At 40.6% G+C, this 25,138-nt stretch overlaps 1 protein-coding gene across 3 annotated transcripts in view; it reads left to right on the top strand.

Moving 5' to 3' along the window:
- The window catches only part of PDE4D (phosphodiesterase 4D), an 846,931-nt gene that overhangs the window by 141,635 nt on the left and 680,158 nt on the right, over positions 1-25,138 (top strand). The gene's annotated exons all lie outside the window — the stretch shown is intronic.

Raw genomic sequence — 25,138 nt, 5'->3', positions numbered from 1 at the left:
ATTAATCCATCTATCTTTTTGTCTATGTATCTCATATCTATCTATCTATTTATTGATCTATCTCATATCTAGCTATCTATCTATCTATCTCATATCTATCTATCTCATATCCATCTATCTCATATCTATCTCCTATCTATCTCCTATCTATCTATCTCATATCTATCTATCTATCTATCTCATATCTATCTATCTCATATCTATATATCTATCTCATATCTATCTATCTCATATCTATCTATCTATCTATCTATTTATCTATCTATTTATTGATCTATCTCATCTCCATCTATCTCATATCTATCTATCTATCTATCTATCTATCTCATATCTATCTATCTATCTATCTATCTATCTCATATGTATCTATCTCATATCTATCTCATTTCTATCTATCTCATATCTATCTCTCATTTCTATCTATCTCATATCTATCTCTCATTTCTATCTATCTCATTTCTATCTATCTCATATCTATCTTTCATTTCTATCTATCTATCTATCTATCTATCTATCTATCTATCTCATATCTATCTATCTCATTTCTATCTATCTCATGTATATCTATCTATGTAATCTTATATATATATATATATATATGTATATATATAAAATCATATCTCTCTGTCTCATTTCTATCTATCTCATATCTATCTATCTCATATCTATCTATCTCATATCTATCTATCTCATTATCTATCTATCTCATTTCTATCTATCTCTCATTTATATCTATCTATGTAATCTTATATCTATCTATCATCTATCTCATTTATATCTATCTAATCTTATATCTATCTCCTCTATCTATCTATCATCTCATTTCCATCGATCTATCTCATTTCTATCTGTCTGTCTATCTATCTCTCTCAATCATATATATCTCAATCATATCTATCTATTGTCTTATCTGTCTTAGCTATATCAAATCTATCTTTCTTTTTATTTATCGTTTTACTTTTTCCCCCCTATATATTATATCTATCTGATTTACATACGAGTCAGTAATTACATGTAAGTACAGAATTTGTATATACTCATTTTAACATATTAACACCTATTGTTTTTTTTGCTGTTCTTAATTATATATTGTTTCTTGATTTGTATTCATGCTATTACTGTTACTTGTATAAATTGTTACATTGATGAAAAAAGGAGTCTCTTTTTATTGATCTTTCAAGAATATGGCACAGTCTGTCAGAGGGGAGTACATCCGGTCTCGTCTGTCGTTACTGTGCTATATTCTTCTCCATCACTGGTGTCATACCTTTGCCCTCTCATACTGGAGCTGTCAGAAAGTAATCACGCCAATTATGGGAAATCTACTAAGTACTGGAGCTGTCAGTAGATTTCCCAAAATTGGTGAGTTTAGTTTGTAAGTATGGCGCATTTTCTGTTCTTCGTATGATATTGTTCGCAGTATGTAGCTATTTGATTTGTTGTACAAAAGTTGTATTTGAAAAAGAAAAAAAAATGACATAAATTTCCTGTATATCCCTATTAGCTATAATTCTCCTTTTTGCAGGCAGAGGTAATCCAGGAAATAAGGATGAGCGGGCACAGATATAACATTTTCCATGACAGTTTTTCCCAGTGTTGCCAATGGGCTCATGCTGTAGGCCAGCGTTCCTCTCTTTTATTGACATAGATGACAGCATACAGATAAACTCCAATCATGAGGAATATGTGATCAGCTTAACTTTAATTTATAAAAAGATAAATTAGAAAAGGGTGTTACTTTAATGGTTCCCCAGGATAAGGAAAACATGGTTGCTTTCTTCAAAAAACTACATCACACCGGTCTACAGGTTATGTGCGGTATTGCAGTTCAGCCCTTTTTACTTCAGTAGAGCTAAACTGCAATACCCCACACAACCTATGGACAGCTGTGGTGCTGTTTAAAGATGAGTGAATCTCCTGACTTTTAAAAAAAAAAAAGAATTTTTTTTTTGGGGGGGGGGGGGGGGGGGGGGGCTCTGATAAGGAAATCTGTTGGACTTGTTTTGGATTCATATACTGATTTTGAGGTGCCCCAATGGCCCATGATTACCCACATCAGTGTTTTTCAACCAGGGTGCCTCCAGCTGTTGCAAAACTACAACTCCCAGCATGCCCAGACAGCCTTCGGCTGTCCGGGCATGCTGGGAGTTGTAGTTTTGCAACAGCTGGAGGCACCCTGGTTGGGAAACAATGGCCCACATAAAGTATGTACAGGAGCAGGGACTCCTGTCAAAAGCTTGTGGGCTTGCCTGAGTGTAGAGCTCCTGGCTTATAAAATACAATAAATGGAAGCGTCAATGCATAGAGCATTGCTACTAGTGATGCTCAGCATACAGAGAAAATGCCAAATGAAATCTCCAAAAATCCCCAAAAATCGGATTATACAGAATGCGATTTATGCTGAATTTATTTCCTCATCTCTAGTGCTGTTGTTACCATAAATCAACTATGTTTTACTGATCCTGTACGATCCCTTCTAACATAAGGAAGACATAGTGGCCCTCATTTACTATTGCAAACCCGACATATTTTGTCGGGTTGTGCGCCAGATTCTGTCGCATTGCGCCAAAAATTCTGTCTGCCCCAGAATTTGCACCAGAATTGAAAAAACTTCAACTAACTCTCCATTTTGCTAAGAAAACACAAAAAGGAGCGTGGTCACTGGGGAAAGGGGCGCGGTCTCAGAAAAGGGGCGTGTCTCTGACATTTTCACAAAAACCCAACATATTTAATAAGGTTTCCACAGAAAATGTGGTGGATTTGTGCTGAGGGAAACCAGATAGATTAGAACACGTGTAAAAAAAAAAAAGCAAAGTGTAAGGAAAGTGGAAAATGTAGGGAAACCTTAGTAAATACCGTGGAAAATAAATTGTAGGGAATTAAAACCCACAAAGAAACCTACACAACACTCTTAGTAAATGAGGGACAGTATTGTAGACTTCTGGAGACAGTCAGTCCTTTCCAAAAGTCAATAAGATTTGACTACAGCCAGGTAATAGATATTTTTTTGTACTATAATAAAAACAATGGGGGAGATTTATGAAAACCTGTGCAGAGGAAAAGTTGCTGAGTTGCCCATAGCAACCAATCAGATCGCTTCTTTCATTTTTCATAAATGAAAGAAGCAATCTGATTGGTTGCTATGGGCAACTTTTCTTTTGGACAGGTTTTGATAAATCCCCCCCAATAAGAATTGAATGTAAATAACATACAGCTGATGTGACTGATGTACAAGATATGTATACACATCCAAATTTGCCTGAAAAACGATTAACCACAACAAGACCTGAACAGTGTATATGCACAAATGGGGGAGATCTATCGAAACCTGTTTAACAGGAAGAGTGGTGCAGTTGCCCATAGCAACCAATCAGATAGCTTCTTTCATTTTTTGAATAGCCTCAGAGAAATAAAAGAAGCGATCTGATTGGTTGCTATTAAAAACTGTTCCACTCTTCCTTTTCACTGATTTTGATAATTCTGAGGCTGCATTCACACTTCAGTTTGCCAGTCACAAAACCGGATATGGGTCAAAAACGAGACAACCGGAGTCACCGACTCTGGTCGGCTCATTAAAGTAAATGGATTTCAGCGCTGGTCCGGCTGGGCTACAGGAGAGCCCGGTTTGCCCCTCCCCCAGCCGGATCCGGCACCCGTAACGTAAAAACGAAGTGTGAATGCAGCAAAAACACTGGCTTTTTAAAAAAAAAAATTTGGTGAAAATACGCTGCTGATAGTCGATCGAGATTTATTAAACACCAAACCCACTTGGAGTTTTTCCTTATCTGCATTTTTTACTCATCTTTTCTGTGGTTTTGGGCTCAGTGGCAGTTTCCCAAAATCAAAGCTTGTTGCGACTATGGCGTTTTTCTTGGACAAAACCTTGGCATTTCTCTATGGGAGCAAAAAAAATTACATAAAAAATACCATGTGGGTTTAGCTTTGCCATTTTTTTTTTTTTGGGGCATTTCTTCAATAGAAATCCGTGAATCAAGTGACTAAAGAACCACATGATATTTCATGACAAGCACAAGGAAGACACGTCAAAGGAAAAAACTAAAACCCATTATTTCTGAAAAAACTTTACAAAAACTGCATCTTGGGAGTTTAATATAAATGGATGTTTTTTGTGACAAAACCTTTCCCAAGTGGAATCCATTCTTTCCTGGTCCTAAGATGATCCAGAGATGTGAAATCTTAAATGAAGAGCTGTATGTGCAAACAATATATCCAGGAGACCGATGTTGTAGTTCCGTAAACGATGTGGGAGCGCCCTGTCCGGTAGCTCTACACTCAATCACACACCTATTCCCTAACCAAAAAGCTGAACTACTCAAGCCATGTCAGGAGGAATCGAAATTTCCATTGAAAACCCCAAAAGTCTTTGTTTTAGGTCAGCTTCTCTAGTTTTAGGAAGTTATTTCCTTGCTCTTGATATATATCCAACCCTTTACCAGCCTCTTCGAGAACACCATCCAAAATCGCAAGGAAACTTTTTTTTTTCCTACAAGGGCGGTCTTCTCAAATGTGTATAGATATACATAGGTTATAAGGCAAATGGAAATCCAGCATAGAAAAACTGGTCTACGTAAAGATGTAATAAAGGAAAGGCTTCAAGCTGCCCAAAGTTCTCCAGAGGACATTTTCGTTTCAATGGGACAATGCAAGCAGCCTCTGCGCACATTGGAGGTAGTCATCCTAGGGGAAAAATCATTTGAACAGTGGGGCAGCAGAGTACCTCTTTAATATTAGTTATAAACTATTAACCCAATAGAAAATAGGAAGATCCGATACAAGGAACAATGGTTTTAGGTCAGAACTGTTTACTTTTATGTTCTAACATGGGAATAGCTGATATACCTTTGATAACACAATAACACACACACATATATATATAAGGGAGTGTTTGATCATTGCAATGTAGCACTGACTGTGTAGGAAAAAAAAATCAATCCAGTTCACATACCCTTACTACTTGTATCGGAAAGACTCATCTGTTGTTATAGTAACGCCACCTGAGACATCCTGGCAATTTGTGGGTCTGTGCATTGCTGTTGTCAGGACAACACTGTAGCGTGGTGCTTATTTATGGAATCTGACCAGTGTCGTGCCTATAGCTTGCTGAGAACTTTGCTATAGTCATGTAGTAGTACAGGAGAAGCTGCTGCAGTAGGCACATACAATGTGGCATTATGCGTCTCTCAGCTAGACAACATTATTAGTACCTCTTCGAGTCATCAATGTATTTGTTCCTTTTGCACATAAAAATAGTGTCCTATCTGCTGCGGGACGCCTATTAAGCATTAGCAACAAGCATGTCTTTTGTAAAAGCAGAGTGAAAAGTAGATGTGTGACTTGCAGCATGCCCAGGATTTACGAAGGACGTTCAAAAAGTTTCTACACTCTTATATTTTGGTTGCAAATGGTGAAAATGGGAGGAATTGTAATTGGTAGTGTCATGTGACCTGCATCGCAAAGGGAGGTGACTATGTAGAACAGTGATGTGATTGGTTTTTATATGTCATTTGTTTTGAAATAAATAGTTGGGGAAAACAAGTGATGAATCTTTGTGAACGTCCTTTGTAGATGCATTAATGAAACACAAATTAATAAAAAATAAAAATACACAAATGAGAGAGAAAAAGGGTGAATTTATCATTTGCACTTTTCTAGCTTGCACTATTTTTCTCTTCCAAGTATGAAATGTACCAAATTTATTATATTTTTGGGGATGTATGATGAATTTGCCAAATTTCTCAATACAGTTTGGTGGTGGTGTGGGGGCTGGGGGGTTGTTTCTAAGGTGTTTGCAGCATTTTTTCATAAACTTATTTCATTCTTTAGATACATTTCTCATAGGGCTGTGCGGTATCACCAAATGTGTGTATCGCAGAATTCTTGTAACTTTTGGCGGTTCCACGGTATATAACTGTATGTACGGTATTGTACTCCCTGTATGATGTCCATGTGCACTAATAGGGTTTATGGGAGTGGTGTGCCTTTATAATATGCCAGTATTTTCTCCTCAATTTCTAATCTCTTATCTGGTTTAAAGGGCATTTCCCATGCTTTTTTCATAACATTTTTTTATTGATGGCCTGTCCTTTACACATTTTGGTTTTTAATAGCAACTTCTGAATACAAAGGCAGAAACGGAATCTTAAAACTGGTGAAATCCCAGTCTTTACTTTCAACATGTCCTCCTTTTATGAATTGCTCCTGGCTCTGTATTCAATAATCACAATTAAAAGTCTGAACAGGTGAACACAACCTCAGAATAAGTCCGATAAGTATCATGTAAAAACACTTATCCCCTATCCGAAAGATAAGGGATAAATTCTAGATTGCGGGGGTCTAGTGCTGGGGCCCTAAGCGATCTCCTGTTTAGAGCCCCAGCACTCCTTCACAGTGGCACGTCACGACCCCGCTCAAAGCCGGGGCCACCACGCCCCCTCCATTTACAGTGTTTCTCCGAAAATAAAACCGGGTCTTATATTAATTTTAGTCACAAAAAACACACTAGGGCTTATTTTCACGGTAGGGCTTATTTATTTATGGGGGGCTGCAGGAGTGTGGAGGATGGGGGGCTGTGGGAGTGTGGAGGATGGGGGGCTGTGGGAGTGTGGAGGATGGGGGGCTGTAGCAGTGTGGAGGATGGGGGTCTGTAGCAGCACTGCTACAGAGGAGCTACAGGGGAGCGTTTAGGTCGGCATTACTGGTAGCCACAGTCCGGATCTGGACCACGGGCCGCCAGTTGAGTATCCCTGGCCTAGGTCTTTTTTTTTGGGGTAGGGCTTATATTGCAGCCCACCCCGATAATCCAGCTATGGCTTATTTTCGGGGTACGGTGTATTTTTCGGGGAAACAGGGTAGCTCTATGGTAGAGCCGTTCAGCAATATTTGTCTCTCCCATACAACTATACAGTTATACACTTTGGCTGGGGGCCGTGACGCGCCGTTGTGAAGGAGAACCGGGGCTCTAAACCTTCGCATAGGGGATATGTTTTTTTTTTTTGTTTTTTTTTCATGATACTTGTCCTTTAAGGTCTAACACCATCTAGTGAATGGAGGTCTATGAACACATTTAAAATACACTAACAACACAGCGTGGCTGTACCTCTTTAGGCTAAGTTCACATTTGGATGGAGGCTCTGTTTTGGTATTCCATTCATGTTCTCCATCTAGGAGAAGAAAAATTAAGAAAAAAAATATAAATAAATAAGCCTGTGGATCTGCTGCACAATGGACACCAATGAAGCCTGACAAAGCCCACTGTATCTAATGGGGTCCGTCGGCTTTCCTACTGGTGTCCATTAATTTACTTGTACTCTTCTACAGACAATGGAAAGCACTCTCCCATGACTGGGTAGGCATTATTTTGGCCTTGTGATCATTTTAGGCTTTGTTCAGACTTTAAAGGGGTTATCCAGGAAAAAACTTTATATATATATATATATATATAAATATATATATCAACTGGCTCCAGAAAGTTAAACAGATTTGTAAATTACTTCTATTAAAAAATCTTAATCCTTTCAGTACTTATGAGCTTCTGAAGTTAATGTTGTTCTTTTCTGTCTAAGTGCTCTCTGATGACACGTGTCTCGGGAACCGCCCAGTTTAGAAGAGGTTTGCTATGGGGATTTGCTTCTAAACTGCGCGGTTCCCGAGACACGTGCTTCCTGGCAGTGCTTTCACTCTAGTGGTAGCATGAGACAGAGTCTACAACTCACACAAGTGGCTCAGGTAGTACAGCTCACCCAGGATGGCACATCAATGCGAGCTAGGGCAAGAAGGTTTGCTTTATCTGTCAGCGTAGTGTCCAGAGCATGGAGGTGCTACCAGGAGACAGGCCAGTACATCAGGAGAAGTGGAGGCCATAGGAGGGCAACAACCCAGCAGCAGGACCGCTACCTCCACCTTTGTGCAAAGAGGAGCAGGAGGAGCACTGCCAGAGCCCTGCAAAATGACTTCCACAAATGTGCATGTGTCCGCTCAAACGGTTAGAAACAGACTCCATGAGGATGGTATGAGGGCCTGACATCCACAGGTGGGGGTTGTGCTTACAGCCCAACACAATGCAGGACGTTTGGCATTTGCCAGAGAACATCATGATTGGCAAATTCACCACTGGCACCGTGTGCTCTGCACAGATGAAAGCAGGTTCACACTGAGCACGTGTGACAGATGTGACAGTCTTGAGATGCCGTGGAGAATGTCCTGCTGCCTGCAACATCCTCCAGCATGACCGATTTAGCGGTAGGTCAGTAATGGTGTGCGGTGGCATTTCATTGGGGGGGCCGCAAAGCCCTCCATGTGCTTGTCAGAGGTAGCCTGATTGCCATTAGGTACCGAGATGAGATCCTCAGACCCCTTGTGAGACCATATGCTGGTGTGGTTGACCCTGGGTTCCTCCTAATGCAAGACAAGGCTAGACCTCGTGTGGCTGGAGTGTGTCAGCAGTTCCTACAAGAGGAAGGCATTGATGCTATGGACTGGGACACCCGTTCCCCAGACCTAAATCCGATTGATCACATCTGGGACATCATGTCTCGCTCCATCCACCAACACCACTCTTCACCACAGACTGTCCAGGAGTTGGCGGATGCTTTAGTCCAAGTCTGGGAGGACATCCCTCAGGAGACCATCCGTCACCTCATCAGGAGCATGCCCAGGGATTGTAGGGAGGTCATACAGGCGCGTGGAGGCCACACACACTACTGAGCCTCATTTTGACTTGTTTTAAGGACATTACATCAAAGTTGGATCAGCCTGTAGTGTGGTTTTCCCTTTGATTTTGAGTGTGACTCCATATCCACATTCAACTATGTAAAGACAAAAGTATTTCATATGATTAGTTCATTCATTCAGATCTAGGATGTGTTATATTAGTGTTCCCTTTATTTTTTTGAGCATACAACATGTAAACCCAGTCCACAAAGAAATTCCATGCAGAATTATGTTTTTGCATCCTCCCATTGATTTTAAAGGGAGATCTGCTGCCCTGTTCACATGTCGGAAGTTCCACGATGGAACCTCCGATTGTATTCTGTTCATTGCTTATTCTTCTGGCGGAATCCACTGGAGGAGTCTGTCTGTCAATGGCACGGCGCTTATGTCTGTAGGTGATTGTTACCTTCATATAATTTTTTGAGGTTAAAGAAAATGGGACTGTAAAAATGATACAAGGTGGTAAAATGCAATACCATTTTCTGTTTACAAATATCAAGGTACATACACTAGATGTCCATTAAAATGTGTCTAGCCTGTCTAGTGTGTGGCACCAAATCAATGTAGCCGTGTGCACACAATTTGTGACCCATAACTTCAGGCACTGGGTACTTTTTACATGAGATGTGAAGAGACTTTTTAAAATAGTTTTTATTTATGTTTTTTAATTAACAACAAAACTGCGAAGAAACAGAGACATACATGCATCAGTAAGCGAGTGAAAATGTCAAGTCTCTGTTGGCAAAAGTGAATGAGTGATGTGTGAAATAAACAGCATTGTGTTTCTTCAATCAATTTACTGGTGCACATTCACACTCCATTCACACAATCATACACAATAGTAGGTGCTGAGTGCTGACCCTGCGCCAGCTGAAGTCTTTCACTGGTACTTTAAGTACATTATGCTGCTTAATTCCTAATGAGACTAAAAGGAGATAAGATAATGTAAAGTGACAGATATCACGGATTGTGTAATGGAAGGAAAAACAAACAAGTATTCTATGTAAACATAGACAATAATCCTGATCTCACGTTCTTCCCATGCCTATGGCGTGTTAATGTACACTGCATTTTATGATTTAAGCAAGTTGTGCTGTCAGGAAGTTAAAGGGTTTGTCTGGTGGAAAACAATGTTTTTCAAATCAACTGTGCCAGAAAGTTAAACCCATATGGAATTTACTTCTATTAAAAAATCTTAATCCTTTCAGTACTTATCAGCTGCTGAATGCTCCAGAGGAAGTTGAGTTGTTCTTTTCTGTCTGACCACATTGCTCTCTGCTGACACCTCTGTCCATGTCAGGAACTGTCCAAAGCAGGAAAGGTTTTCTATGGGGATTTGTTCCTACTCTTGACAGTTCCTGACATGGACCTAGATGTCAGCAGAGAGCACTGTGGTCAGACAGAATAGAACTACACAACTTCCTCTGTAGTATACAGTAGCTGATAAGTACTGGAAGGATTAAGAGTTATTAATAGAAGTAATTTACAAATCTGTTTAACTTTCTGGCACCAATTGATATGGAAAAAAAATTGTTTTCCACTGGAGTACCCCTTTAAAGTCATTGTTAGCCTTTAAAGAAGTATTCCTATCTTAACATTTATGGCAAATCTACAGTATATTTCATGAGTCCCACCTCTGGGACCTATCCCAAAATAGAGGACCCACCAGCCTCCTCTGGACTGTTTATGTCAACCACAGATGGTCTGGGAGCCAAAAACTCAAACAGCCCAAAAAAATGATATCGTTTAATGTCTTTAATAAGGATAGGTGCAGGTTCTAGAGGTGGGACTCACATCTATCAGACATATACGGCATGTCCGGTGGATATGCCATAAATGGCAAGATGGCAAACAGTTTTAAATATATTGAAAATTATATATAAGTGTTGTCCAGATAAAAAAAAAATAATCTTTAGACTATGATGGGGAGAAAAAAATAAAAACTTTAGTACTCACCTACTGCCAATCTTTGCCAGTTCCCTGTCAGTACCATTCAAACATTGCCAGGCTTTGATGCCAAGTGCTTCCGGCTTTGTAAAAATGTTGCTTTCCGTGTTATATACTGATCATCACAGTCTCTTCTGTTGTCTAATTCCCCCGTTGTCTGTATTTGTTAGTGCCTGAATATACTTTTCGTTTAAAGCATTACGAGTACGACCATGTATAAAAACTTAAAACAAGTTTCCCAGACATGTCAAAAGTTTAGATCACACTGGGTCTGTACTGAGACCCACCGCGATCGTGAGTTGTAAGACAGTGATGTGCACAGCAGTGTGCACTTCACTCCCCAGCTGTCAATCAAATTCAATACTTTTATCGCATTAGTCTATGGAGTGAAAAGGTCAGATCGGCCGGCCGGGGAGTAAAGAGTGCTGCTGCCTGATCCACTGCTACCTGCTTTACTCTCAATCCCACCTGGTCTCAGAACTGAGACCCTGTGCGATCTATACTCTCGACATGTCAAAAGTTTTTCATTGTGACATGTCAAAAAAGTTTTTTTTTAATATAACTGAGGTTTTAAGATTTGTTCTTAGGGATTGATAATCTTTAGAGCATGCTGTGCATCATGGTCAAACCTTATTCTTCTAGAACACAGGGCTACAATATGCGTAATCCTCACTTCAGTAACAACCAGCAGAATTGGGAATACAGTTCTAGGGTACGTTCACACGTACAGGATCCTGCGCAGATTTGATGTGCAGGATTTGTAATGTGCGATTAGAAGATATGGTTGAAATTGAAATCTGCAGCATCAAATCCTGCGCATCAAATCTGCATATGTGTGAAACTACCCCTAAAGTATAATACAGGCTGTTTTAGATTTCAGCATAACAGCAAAATAAGCAGGACAATGTACTTAGAAACGTGCATCACCTTTTAAAGGGGTATTCCGGGCAAAAAGGGGATAAGATGTCTGATCGCGGGGGGCCCGTTGCTGAGACCCCCGCGATCTCCCTGCAGCACCCGCATTCTATACGGGGGCCGAATCTCCAGTTTCGGAAACCTCCGTGTTTCCGCGACTGGGGACTTGACTTGACACCACGCCCCCTCCATTCATAGACCGATGTAATACATTTAACATCGATATCAATAGGAAACAGATAAGCCTTTAAAGTCATCCGTTTGCATCTTTTATTTTCCAATTAGTTTTTGAGCATGCTCAGAAGAGGTGCCAGGAAGTAGTCAGATGAGAAAAAAAACGGACACAAACGGACAGTAAAGGATATAAATGGATGTAAAAGAATAGCACTTGTCCGTTATTTTTTTAGATAGTCAGTTAACATAACAGACAGACAAATAGCATCCTTTTGCATCAGTTTTTTAGTCTGTTAATAGTATAGTCCGTTTACCAGCAATAATAGGAAAATAACGAAACGGAAGAGAAGGACCATGTGAACGGAGCCTAAGGCTAGGTTCACATGGCAGTTCTCACTGTCCCACTATTTTCCCATTATTGCTGCTAAACGGACCATACTGCCATTTGTCTGTTATTTTAGCATACTATTTAAAATATAACAGACAAGTGCCATTTTTTTTTTGTATCTTTTTTGTATCCTTTTGCATCAGTTTTTCATGCGTTTATATCCTTTATTGTCCGGTTGTGTGAATTTTTTTGCCTGGCTACTTCCTGGCACCTCTTCTGAGCATGCTCAGATGTAATAACAGATCAAAAATGGTTTGGAAAAAAAAAAGATGCGAACGAATACCAATATATTATATTTTTGTCTCCATGTACAGTCATTGGAACTATAAGGAGTTACACCATAAATATAAATTATTAAAATGGTCCCCAGTAATCCAATTGATAGAAATTCTAGGGATGATATTAAAAAAATATTATTTTACATTGAAGTCTATAGGAAACGGATGAGCCTTTAGGCTCATTCGTTTCCTATAGACTTCAATGTAAAATTTATTATATCCGTTTCTCTTCCGTTCGTTTTAATTTTTATTTTTACGGGAAATAAAAATACTGCATGCACCGTCCTTTTTCCCATAAAAAAAAAAAAAAACTGAATATAAACCAAACGGGTGGTAACGGATGACAAATGATTATAAAACAATCCCATTGACATCAATGGAATCCTTTCATATCTGTTTGCTAAAAGCTTGAATGGATTTTACTAACGGACATGACTTAATGGCGCTAGATGTCAATGTGAACAAGCCCTAAGGTGGTGTTTCCCAATCAGCATGCTGGGAATTGCAGTATTGCAACAGCTGGAGGCACACTGGTTGGGAAACACTGAGCTAAGTGAATGGACAATTTCTTCTGAGCATTAATATCTAGAATACATAACAGTATGAGATTTACTTTTATTATGATGAAGAAAGACTATTTCAGCTATTTCAACATAGAAAAACAGAGTGTGGCTGCTATAGTGAAGAATATGAACTCTTATAGACATAAAGTTTTCCTAATAGCTCTGAAATATGTAAGAAACTAAAACCTAATTGTCTCCATGTACAGTCATGGAACTATAAGGAGCTACCCCATAAAGATAAGTTATTAAAATGGCCCCCTGTAATCCAATTTATAGAACTTCTAGGAATGATTTTAATAAAATATAAATTTTTAGTGTCAGCTATTTTTTTTATATTAAAATACAACATCAAATATAATTTAACATAACGCAGATATATAGAAGTCTTTGGCACTAGCATGTTTTACTCCTTAGTGATGAGGCCTTTATAGCTCACAATGACATGTTTATTGTATTGTAGCCTTAAAGGGCCAGGATATGATGATTTGTGATAACAGCAGGATACATGTTTAGGCAGTAAACGCTTTGAGTTCTGTTGTCTACTCTTTTCCTGCATTACTATATCATTGAGTTATGTCTTGTAGTTTTCTCAGTAGGCCATTGGAAATAGTAAGCACTTTCTGCAATCGTACTTGCGTAGAACATGCTGTTTATAGACTAGCACTTTATATTCCACCAGGTCTTTCTATTGTGTATTTCTTGCTGTTTAAATACATTGCTTAAAGAGTTACTGTCATAGAAACATGCCAACCGTTTTAATTGGGTCTGGGTGCTGAGACCTCCACCAATCGATAGGACGAGTGGGGTGAAATGCTCAGCTAAGTGCTTGTCTCCCCATCTCGCTCCTCGCTGCTGGGAATGGGCTCCGTAGGCATTCTATGGAATAAATCTCCTGCAGCAAAAAAGAGGGATGGGGAGAGAAGTTTATTTTAAATGACAGTGACACAATACAATGGGTTTCCAGGGCAATCCTATGGATCAATAGTTGGGCCATTAGCTTGGTGTGGACAGAGAAACATAGAATGTGTCGGCAGATAAGAACCATTTGGCCCATCTATTATTCTCAATATTCTGAATACTATGAATAGTCCCTGACCCTATCATACAGGAAGGATAGCCTTATACCTATCTCTATCTTACATGAAGCATAGCCTTATACCTATCTCTATCTTATATGAAGCATAGCCTTATACCTATCTCTATCTGATATGATGTATAGCCTTATACCTATCTCTATCTTATATGATGTATATCCTTATACCTATCTCTATCTTATATGAAGCATAGCCTTATATCTATCTATCTTGTATGAAGTATAGCCTTATACCTATCTTTATCTTATATGAAGGATAGCCTTATACCTATCTCTTTCTTATAATGAAGTATAGCCTTATACCTATCTCTATCTTATATGAAGGATAGCCTTATACCTATCTCTTTCTTATATGAAGTATAGCCTTATACCTATCTCTATCTTATATGAAGGATAGCCTTATACCTATCTCTATCTTATATTAAGGATAGCCTTATACCTATCTCTATCTAATATGAAGTATAGCCTTATGCCTATCTCTATCTTATATGAAGGATAGCCTTATACCTATCTCTATCTTACATGAAGTATAGCCTTATACCTATCTCTACCTTATATGAAGGATAGCCTTATACCTGTCCCATGCATGCTTAAAGGGGTACTCCGCCCCTAGACATCTTATCCCCTATCCAAACCCACACAATCCCCCCCGCCACACCCAGTGTTCATTTAGAGTGTCGGATGAAGAACGGAGGCTTGTGACGTCACAGCCCTGCCCCGCCCATTATGCCATGGCCATGCCCCTCAATGCAAGTCTTTAGGAGGGGGCGTGATGTCCGTCATGCCCCTCCCATAGACTTGCATTAAGGAGGCATGATCATGACGGCATGAGTGGGGCGTGGCCATGATGGCACAAGCCTCCGCCCTGCATCGCCAGTCATCCGGCATGGAGTGAAGTTCGCTTCGTGCACTGGATGTCTAGGGTGGCGCAGCCGAGATAGAAGGGGTTATATATATAACAGTTTCTATCATATCCCCTCTGAGTCTTCTTTCTTCCAAGCTAACAACCTCCACCGATTAGTTGTTTGGTGACTGCTCTACACAGACAAAGGGGCCCGAAGCAATGGCTTCTGCACTTTTATTCACTTCACTGGTAGCTGAGGCTGCAGTGACATAGCACCATTACTATATAGAGTACAGAGCCAACCGCTTCCAGACACCAACCAGCTGACTGTCAAGGGTGCCGAGTCCTGCGGATAGGCCAGCAATAGTATTTTCCTGTGGAAAACATTTTTTATTTATTTTTTTTAAATCAACTGGTGCCAGAAAGTTAAACAGATTTGTAAATTACTTCTATTTAAAAATCCTAATACTTCCAGTACTTACCAGCTGCTGTAAAATACAGAGGAAGTTTATTCCTTTGACACCTCTACTCTCTGCTGACACCTCTGTCCATGTCAGGAACTGCCCAGAGCAGGAACAATCCCCCATACCAAACCTATCACACCCCCTCCCTTAGACTTGCATTGAGGGGGCATGGCCGTGATGACAGGAGGGGCAAGGCCGACCCCGGCAGCGTGAAAATAGCATTGAAAACAATTACTGCTGAATGCTGGCCAGTGGAGTATCCCTTTAAGGAGGAGGTCTTCTCAAACAGGTCTTCCAGAGCGGTTTCACCATACCTTACAAGATAAAAGTAACTAGACTCCATTGCAACTTATTGGCAGAAAACCCTGAAGATGAGTTTGATAGATTTAATCTGCAGGGAAATAAAAGATGTAAGATGTGCTTGATTCCTCTTCTGAAATAAGGATCATGCTATGCTAAATTTGTGATAAAGCATTACAGAGTGACTGAAGTTCACAGAGGTTTCTCATTAAACTGTCCTATTTTTCTTTCTCTGGATAAGTTTCAGTAGGATTAATTGGTCCAGGCTGTCTCCATAGGTGTTCTGAGTTTTTTTCCATCATGTTTCATTAGAATGTAATTTTCACTGAAGAAGCAGGACATCTTCCAAGTGAGATCTCAGGTATGACAAGAATCCTCTGCCTTGTAGGGACATTAAGTACTGTATATCTCATTTATATTGCTCAGCAATGGAAAAGAACTGTAATAAGAATGGTGGGAATTGCTTTTTTTTTGTATGAAACAGAATATATTATAATATTCTTGCAATGGACTTCAAACTATGAGATTGTACCTTTTGAAGCATTTGGGTTTCCTGCTATTGGTGGAGATGCAGGAGAGACAGTCTAGTGAAAGGTGCATTAGTGGAGAAGAGCGTCGAGCTCTAATACTCTTAATAGTTATAATGGGGGAGATTTATCAAAACCTGTGCAAAGGAAAAGTTTGCCCATAGCAACCAATCAGATCGCTTCTTTCATTTTGCAGAGGCCTTGTTAAAAATGAAAGAAGTGATCTGATTGGTTGCTATGGGCAACTGAGCAACTTTTCCTCTGGACAGGTTTTGATAAATCTCCCCCAATATTCTTAAATGTGAAACAAGTGTTGGGGTCCCATACCTAAGAGACATGACTAAACTGGGTTGAGCCCCCCTATGTCTTTAGGCCCCGTATCAGAAGCATGATATTGTATCAGTATCCATGGTATATGTACCCCTGAATAAGTATACATAAATAGAAAAAAAGGTAGATTTATCATAGTTGTTAAAGGGGCATTCCCATCTGCGATATTTAAGACACAACCACAGGATATGCCATAAATAACCCCTAGATGTAAGTTCCAACTCTGGGACCTGATCCTATCTTGGGTGAGTCGGGGTGCCCAGGGCCCATCCAGCCTGCTTGCCACTGTAAACTGTGTGAAACAGGATGTTTTTGGCTTCCCAACCACCCCTGGCAGCCACAAGCAAACTGGAGGGGGCTGGACATGTTCCCAAAAGCCCACCAAACCCACATCTACTTTTAAAGTGTAAGGCCAGGGGAGGGTATAATAAAACTTTAATGAGACCCGTTATACCTACAGTTTAATGAACTTTAAAGAGGTATCCCCATCTCCTTAATTGTATCTCTATGTGTAGAGCATGGCAGCATAAACAAGTTTGCAATTGGTTTCATTTAGCAAACTTGTCTGGTTCTGTAGATATCCCTTCTTACCTCCCCTATTGTTAAAAGCTGGTACACATGGTTCCCATCCACCAGCTTTGCTGTAAAATTATTGGTGACATCACTCTCTGAGTGGCTGGAGCAGCTCCTGAACAGCCATAAGGCTCCCTGCTTAGGTTTATCGCAGCCCTGTCAGACAAAGAAGCAAAAAACTGGTTCTATCCCCAGCCCGTCCACCAGCAATCCCAGAAGTGTGAGCAGACAGTACTCAGATAAGAGTACCCCTTTAATTCAGGATGAAATTACATATGCAGTTTTTGATTCCGTTTTTGGTAAAATAAAAGTGCAATTAAAAGTGAACAGGTACTTATTCTGTATACAGAAGATAGACTGTGAACCCTCAGAATGATTTTCATTGGTGGACCCAAGAAAATCTAGTTTGACAGTGTCTCCATAGGCTTTAGTGATTTTCCATAAGTGAGAGTCCTTCTCTTAATTCTTTTTCTAGAGTAGCAACATAATCTAGTGCAGTCTTCAAACAGCCTGAAGCTTATCATTTATTACAACTAATTTATTGGAGATTAACAACAAGGATCCAGGCACTACCGTATGTTATAAATGGAAAATTATACCAATGTTATTCATATATATGTGTGTGTGTATGTATGTGTATACATATATATATATATATATATATATATATATATATATATATATATATGTATAATTTTTTTCATGAAATATGTTAGTAGAGAATGATTGCAAATAATATTTGTATGCATTGCTCATTTGATTTATAGAAATGTAACATTGAATCCATATGACCGATATATTGACTAATAGCATCTCTGTAGGTTAAAACCTATTGTTGTTTACACTCATTGAAGATGGCCTTGCCAGACAGCTCTAGGGCAGCTGCTTATCTCTTTGACTAAAAAGGGTTGGGTGGTGTAATTAAACATGCCTGAGCCTTTTCTCCTCTGGCATCATCATGGGGACCTTAAAGGGGTACTCTGCTGCTCAGCGTTTGGAACAAACTGTTCCGAACGCTGGAGACGATTCAGGGCGCTCGTGACATCATAGCCCCACCCCCTCATGATGTCACACTCCGCCCTCTCAATGCAAGTCTATGGGAGGGGGTGTCATGCCCCTCCCATAGACTTACACTGAGGGGGTGGGGTGTCACATCATGAGGTGGCGGGGCTATTACGTCACGAGCTCCCGACTACAGCGTTCGGAAGAGCTTGTTCCAGATGCTGAGCAGTGGAGTACCCCTTTAAGAATTAGCTTTGTGCTTGGGCATGGCCAGTTACATAAGAAGGGGTGTTTTAGTGGTGTCCGTGACGATTAATCCACCACTTATTCCTGAAAATGTCATATACTACCTAAATTTATTGAAGAGGTTGAAGTTAAAGTTTCTTCTCTCTTGCATCTAGTCAAATACCTGATAGACTTCATTCTCAAGAATTAATTTCCGTGTTGCTAAGGGGTTATACGTGGCTCTCTGATGCCAAAATGTTGGCAGCTGCAGGAGCCATTGTACCGTACTTCAGTGACACTTGAAATAGAACGTTTAGGAAACGTGACACCAAGGTCGGAACCTTATACCTGACAGTTAACACCAAGCTCTGACCCATATCACTCTCACTTGGCCTCTAGATCTTATAACTACCACCCGACACCACAGTCCGCTTTGTTACATACTTGGCAAGTTGGTGTCATTCCCTCTTAGATTTCTCTTTGATTTCTTTATTTGCTTTGTTAAACAAATTACTTATAATAAACTTTTCATTAAATTAATGTTTAGTGGCTATAGATCATGCCTTTAAAGATGTATGTTGTATTAAGCGTACTTTTTAGCCACTTTACATGACTGTATTTTTGGTTTATGCTTTTACTGCTTTTTGACCTACCATATATTTTGAGTCTAACAATGGGGAATAAGGAAAGAAAAACCTTTTCCCAAGATAAAGGTTTTTACCTAATTTTGCTGGAATACTGATGTACATAGAAAAGAGGAGGCATACCAAAGATCAGAATGGATTCCCTATAATTGTGCTCAGTTTGGACTCCCAGGACAGAATGGCATGCTTTTTGTTTCTATCCATGACTCTTCGGCCAGTTCCCTTCCTCCTTGCTTGCTATCAAGGGAGTCCTGAACAGATTATTACAAACCTATTTTTTGATGGGCTCCACTAGAGTCAATTTTGTGTTTGCCAACCCTTAAAGGGGTACTCCAGCCCTAAGGAACAGGGGATAATATGTCTGATCGCGGGGGTCCCGCCGCTGGGGACTCCCGCAATCTAGCATGCAGAACCCACCTGTGAGCACTGCAGGAAGCGAAAGAGGCTAAAAGTGTTATGCCTCCCGACCACGAGGACGGAGTACCATGACGTCACCATTCTGCCCCCTGTGTGATGTCACGTCCCGCCCCCTCAATGCAAGTCTATGGGCCGTCATGCCCCCTCCCACAGACTTGTATTGAGGGGGCGGGACGTGACATCACACGGGGGCGGAGTGGTGACGTCACAATACTCCATCTCCATGGTCGGGAGGCATAAGGCTTTTTTATAGGGAATAAGATGTCTTAGGGCCGGAGTACCCCTTTTAAGCCAAAAAACATAAAGAATTTTCATGCTGCCTGAACCACAAGTCATCAGGGTGGTTCCTTGGTGGCTTCTCCCTGCCATGTCAGCTGTAATTGATAGATCACTACCTAAACCCAAACAAGGCGAGAGCTATTAGTCAAGGCTGATGGTGCAGGAAGAAGCCACCAAGGCACCACCCTGATGACTAATAGTTCTGGTAGCATGAAAGTGATCCATGTAAAGTGACCACGTGATTATACCAGTAATACTACAGTGTTCATTGGCCACTATTTGTGAGCATTGCATTCTTTTCTTATGTCAGCCACAACCTTGGAACACACCCTTAAAGGGGTACTCCGGTGGAATTTTATTTTTTATTAATTTTTTATCAACTTGTGCCAGAAAGTAAAACAGATTTGTAAATTACTTCTATTGAAAAATCTTAATCCTTCCAGCTGCTGTATACTACAGAGTAAGTTATTTTCTTTTTGATTTTCTTTTCTGTCTGACCACAGTGCTCTCTGCTGACACCTCTGTCCATGTCATAAACTGTCCAGAGCAGAAGCAAATCCCCATAGCAAACCTCTCCTGCTCTGGACAGTTCCCGACATGGACAGAGGTGTCAGCAGAGAGCACTGTGGTAAGACAGAAAGGAAATTCAAAAAGAAAATTTCCTCTGTAGTATACAGCAGCTGATAAGTACTGGAAGATTTAAGATTTTAATATAAAAGTAATTTACAAATCTGTTTAACTTTCTGGCATCGGTTGATTTAAAGGGGTACTCCGGTGCTAAGACATCTTATACCCTATCCAAAGGATAGGGGATAACATGCCTGACCGCGGGGGTCCTGCCGCTGGGGACCCCCGTTATCTTCCACGCCGCACCCCGTTATCATCAGCTAGATCGTCTGATTACTAGCGATCACAGGGACGGAGCATAGTGACGTCACGGCTCCGCCCCAGTGTGACGTCACGGCTCCGCCCCCTCAATGCAAGCCTACAGAGGGGGCGATAAGAGGATAGGGGATAAGAGGTCTTAGCACCGGAGTACCCCTTTAAAAAAAATAAAAAAATAAAAATATATATTGATTTCCACCTGAATACCCCATAAAAGGTTTTGGAAGCCTTCCCCAGTATGCTAGTTCACACCACTAAAAAGCTCAAATACACAGACACAATACATACAGTACAGAAATAATAATAATAAAATTATCAAAATAAAATGCAATCATGATGGGCAAGTGTAAACATGCACATAGGAGTTTGTACAAGGGAGTAACAGGTACTTTTTGTCATTTGATGCCACTTTTCTCTTTATATTGTTAGAGCATCAGCTCCATGTCCTCACAATGTAATTAAGATTAGTTTTAATTGAATGTTACTTGCGTCATTATCCATTAGCAAGATTTTCTATGGTGAAATAACTACCTCTGCATGACCCTGTGGGCACTGCTGAGATGTTTTTTTTTCTTTATTTAACTATGTGAAGGACCTGGAGAATTCTTCTGAGTAAACATTAACCATAGCTTAGCTGCATGAAGAGCAGGGAGTGGGGTGGGTAAGTGTTATGTACTTTACAGTGATATTTCATTATAGTGTTTGAACGCTTTGAGTATGGGGCAGTGGTGATTGTGGAGCTCCTAAGGCAGTGGTCTTCAACCTGCGGACCTCCAGATGTTGCAAAACTACAACTCCCAGCATGCCCACTGCGGACCTCCAGATGTTGCAAAACTACAACTCCCAGCATGCCCACTGCGAACCTCCAGATGTTGCAAAACTACAACTCCCAGCATGCCCACCGCGGACCTCCAGATGTTGCAAAACTACAACTCCCAGCATGCCCGGACAGCCAACGGCTGTCCGGGCATGCTGGGAGTTGTAGTTTTGCAACATCTGGAGGTCCGCAGGTTGAAGACCACTGTCCTAAAGGTTAGACAATGGTCTGTTTAACATCTATTGTGACAGGTTGTAACATTAATATATAAAGTAGAATCCATATGCATTGGAATATGGAGTACAGTGAGACATAATGTGTACTTGACCTGCATATGGATTCTAAAGGGAGACAACAATGAACTTGAAAGGTGTAGAAATGCGCCTATGCAGCAAATAAAATGGAATAGGTTTCACTGATCCTAGATTATATACAGTGGAGTATCAATACATTTGGGGGCCCCCCTGCGAGACCTACTGAGGAGGCACCTAAGCTCCTCCCCCACAAGGTATGCCACACCCACACCAATATACCCCACCCATGCCAAATTGCTCCGCCCATACTGATATGCACCACCCATTTTCTTTGAACGTATGAAGAGCATCTGTAAGTAATACTTACATATTTTTTTCTATCACTGTAGTGTACAATATATAGAAATATATAGAACGAAGGTATGGATAAGCACAGTGTTGGGGACTTCCAAGTCCGTGGGTGCCAGTCCTTAGAGGGTTATTCCAGAACAAAACTTTTTTTTATATATCAACTGGCTCCGGAAAGTTAAACAGATTTGTAAATGACTTCTATTAAAAAATCTTAATCTTTCCAATAGTTATTAGCTTCTGAAGTTGAGTTGTTGTTTTCTGTCTAACTGCTCTCTGATGACTCACGACCCGGGAGCTGTGCAGTTCCTATGGGGATATTCTCCCATCATGCACAGCTCCAGGGACGTGACATCATCATTGAGCAGTTAGACAGAAAACTTCAGAAGCTAATAACTATTGGAAGGATTAAGATTTTTTTAATAGAAGTAAGTTACAGATCTGTTTAACTTTCCGGAGCCAGTTGATATATATAAAAAAAGGTTTTGCCTTTAAGCTTGACCAAGGCTTTGTAACTAGTAGAAAAAAGATGGAAGATGGCACTCCAATGATGTGGTGTCCAAAAAGTGTGAAGTTTTATTGGCCCATCAATATACAAGGTGATGCTTGAGAAAGAGCTTATTGTCAGGTCAAATCGTCGCATCACCTTGTATATTGATGGGCCAATAAAACGTCACGCTTTTTGGACACCACATCATTGGAGTGCCGTCTTCTATCTTCTTTCTACTGTAGTGTAAAATATATAGGGGGAGTTTTATCAAAACCTGTGTAGAGGAAGAGTGGTGCAGTTGCCCATAGCAACCAATCAGATCACTTCTTTCATTTTTAAATAGGCCTTTGAAAAGTAAAAGAAGAAATCTGGTTGCTATGGGCAACTGCTCCAATTTTACGCTACACAGGTTTTGATAAATCTCCCCCCATTGATTTTAATTTTAAGCAAATATGCTACTAAACTCTCAATAAATGTGTGGGTTCTGCACTCCATGGGGTTGGAGAGTGCCCAGAATATGGAGTGTAAGGAGTTAAATATTGATGCTATTAACTCCGCAGCCTGTACAGTGAACAGTGGTGTACAGTGCACCACTGTTCACTATATAGGAGCCCTGACAGGAGTCCCTGCTCTAAAAGGGATTTCCAGTTTAAGAGCAGAAGGCTCCTGAGCTGGGAATACAATGTAAGCCTTCTGCCAAGTCAGCCAAGAAGGAGTTAAGAGGCGGTTTCGTTCATCACCCCTTACATCTTTTGGGGCCAGACACAAAGCAGTGATTTATATAGATAATATGTAAATTACTATTGGTATAGAAAAATGCCCCCATTCCTCCTCTATTCATCCTGATAGTATTAACAGAGGTAATAGAGGAGGAATGAGGGTGACAGAGGAGTGTACAGGGGTGACAGAGGAGTATACAGTGGTGACAGAGGAGTATACAGGGGTGACAGAGGGGTGTACAGGGGTGACAGAGGAGTGTACATGGGTGACAGAGGAGTATACAAGGGTGACAGAGGAGTGTACAGGGGTGACAGAGGAGTGTACAGGGGTGACAGAGGAGTGTACAGGGGTGACAGAGGAGTGTACAGGAGTGTACAGGGGTGACAGTGGAGTGTACAGGGGTGACAGAGGAGTGTACAAGGGTCACAGAGGAGTGTACAAGGGTGACAGAGGGGTGTACACAGGTGACAGAGGGGTGTACAGGGGTGACAGAGGAGTGTACACGGGTGACAGAGGGGTGTGCAGGGGTGTACAGGGGTGACAGAGGAGTGTACAGGGGTGACAGAGGAGTGTAAAGGGGTGACAGAGGAGTGTAAAGGGGTGACAGAGGGGTGTACAGGGGAGGCAGAGGGTGACAAAGAGGTGTAGAGGGGAAGGAGTGCAGTACTTGAAGCTGAGTCGGCCTCTTTGGATCCCGGCTCCATGCTCAGCAGCACCGCACCTGCTCTTCCCCCATCATTTTTCTGGGGGACTAGGGAAATGCTGCAGCTCCGTTATGGGGATGGCAATGTCTGCCCAGTCCTAGCGCCGACTGATTTGATATGTCCCGCTGGATTTTGCCTAGCTGGAAATTCCAAAGTGTAAATGCGGCTAAAGCCACTGCCAGACTCTTCTGTCATCAACTTATAACTGTTAAGAACAAAATAATTGAGAGTGTTGAAATTCAACATGCCCGACCCATTTGTCATTTGTTATGTGCTGTTGGAAGAAAATTTGAGCAACTACCATACACATTAAATGGTTGGACAATTCCACCAAAATAGACAGATTCAGCAGACATTTATTCAGTTTGTAAGGCCACCTTAAAGGCAACTTGTCCTCACTTTTCTGCTGCCTGAACCACGAGTCATTGGGACAGTCCCTAGTGGCTTCTTCCCTCCCCACCAACCTCAAATTCATCTTTCCCTATATCCACAACAAGGAAGGATCTATCAATCAAAGCTGTTGGGGAGGGAGAAGCCTCAGGGAAACGCCCAAATGGCCCGTGGTTAACCCCTTAAGGACTCAGGGTTTTTCCGTTTTTGCACTTTCGTTTTTTCCTCCTTACCTTTAAAAAATCATAACCCTTTCAATTTTCCACCTAAAAATCCATATTATGGCTTATTTTTTGCGTCGCCAATTCTACTTTGCAGTGACATTAGACATTTTACCCAAAAATGCACGGCGAAACGGAAAAAAAAATCATTGTGCGACAAAATCGAAAAAAAAACGCCATTTTGTAACTTTTGGGGGCTTCCGTTTCTACGCAGTGCATATTTCGGTAAAAATTACACCTTATTATTATTCTGTAGGTCCATACGGTTAAAATGATACCCTACTTATATAGGTTTGATTTTGTCGCACTTCTGGAAAAAATCATAACTACATGCAGGAAAATTTATACGTTTAAAAATGTCATCTTCTGACCCCTATAACTTTTTTATTTTTCCACGTACGAGGCGGTATGAGGACTCATTTTTTGCGCCGTGATCTGACGTTTTTATTGGTATGAATTTTGTTTTGATCTGACTTTTTGATCACTTTTTATTCATTTTTTAATGTTATAAGAAGTGACCAAAATACGCTTTTTTGGACTTTGGAATTTTTTTTACACTGTTTTATTTTTCTTATGGGAAAAGGGGGGTGATTCAAACTTTTATTAGGGAAGGGGT

This window comes from Hyla sarda, chromosome 1 (assembly GCF_029499605.1).
Source record: "Hyla sarda isolate aHylSar1 chromosome 1, aHylSar1.hap1, whole genome shotgun sequence".
In the NCBI taxonomy this organism is placed as follows: domain Eukaryota; kingdom Metazoa; phylum Chordata; class Amphibia; order Anura; family Hylidae; genus Hyla; species Hyla sarda.
The sequence above is the reverse complement of the archived record's forward strand: the minus strand, read 5'-3'. Positions and strand labels throughout refer to the sequence as shown.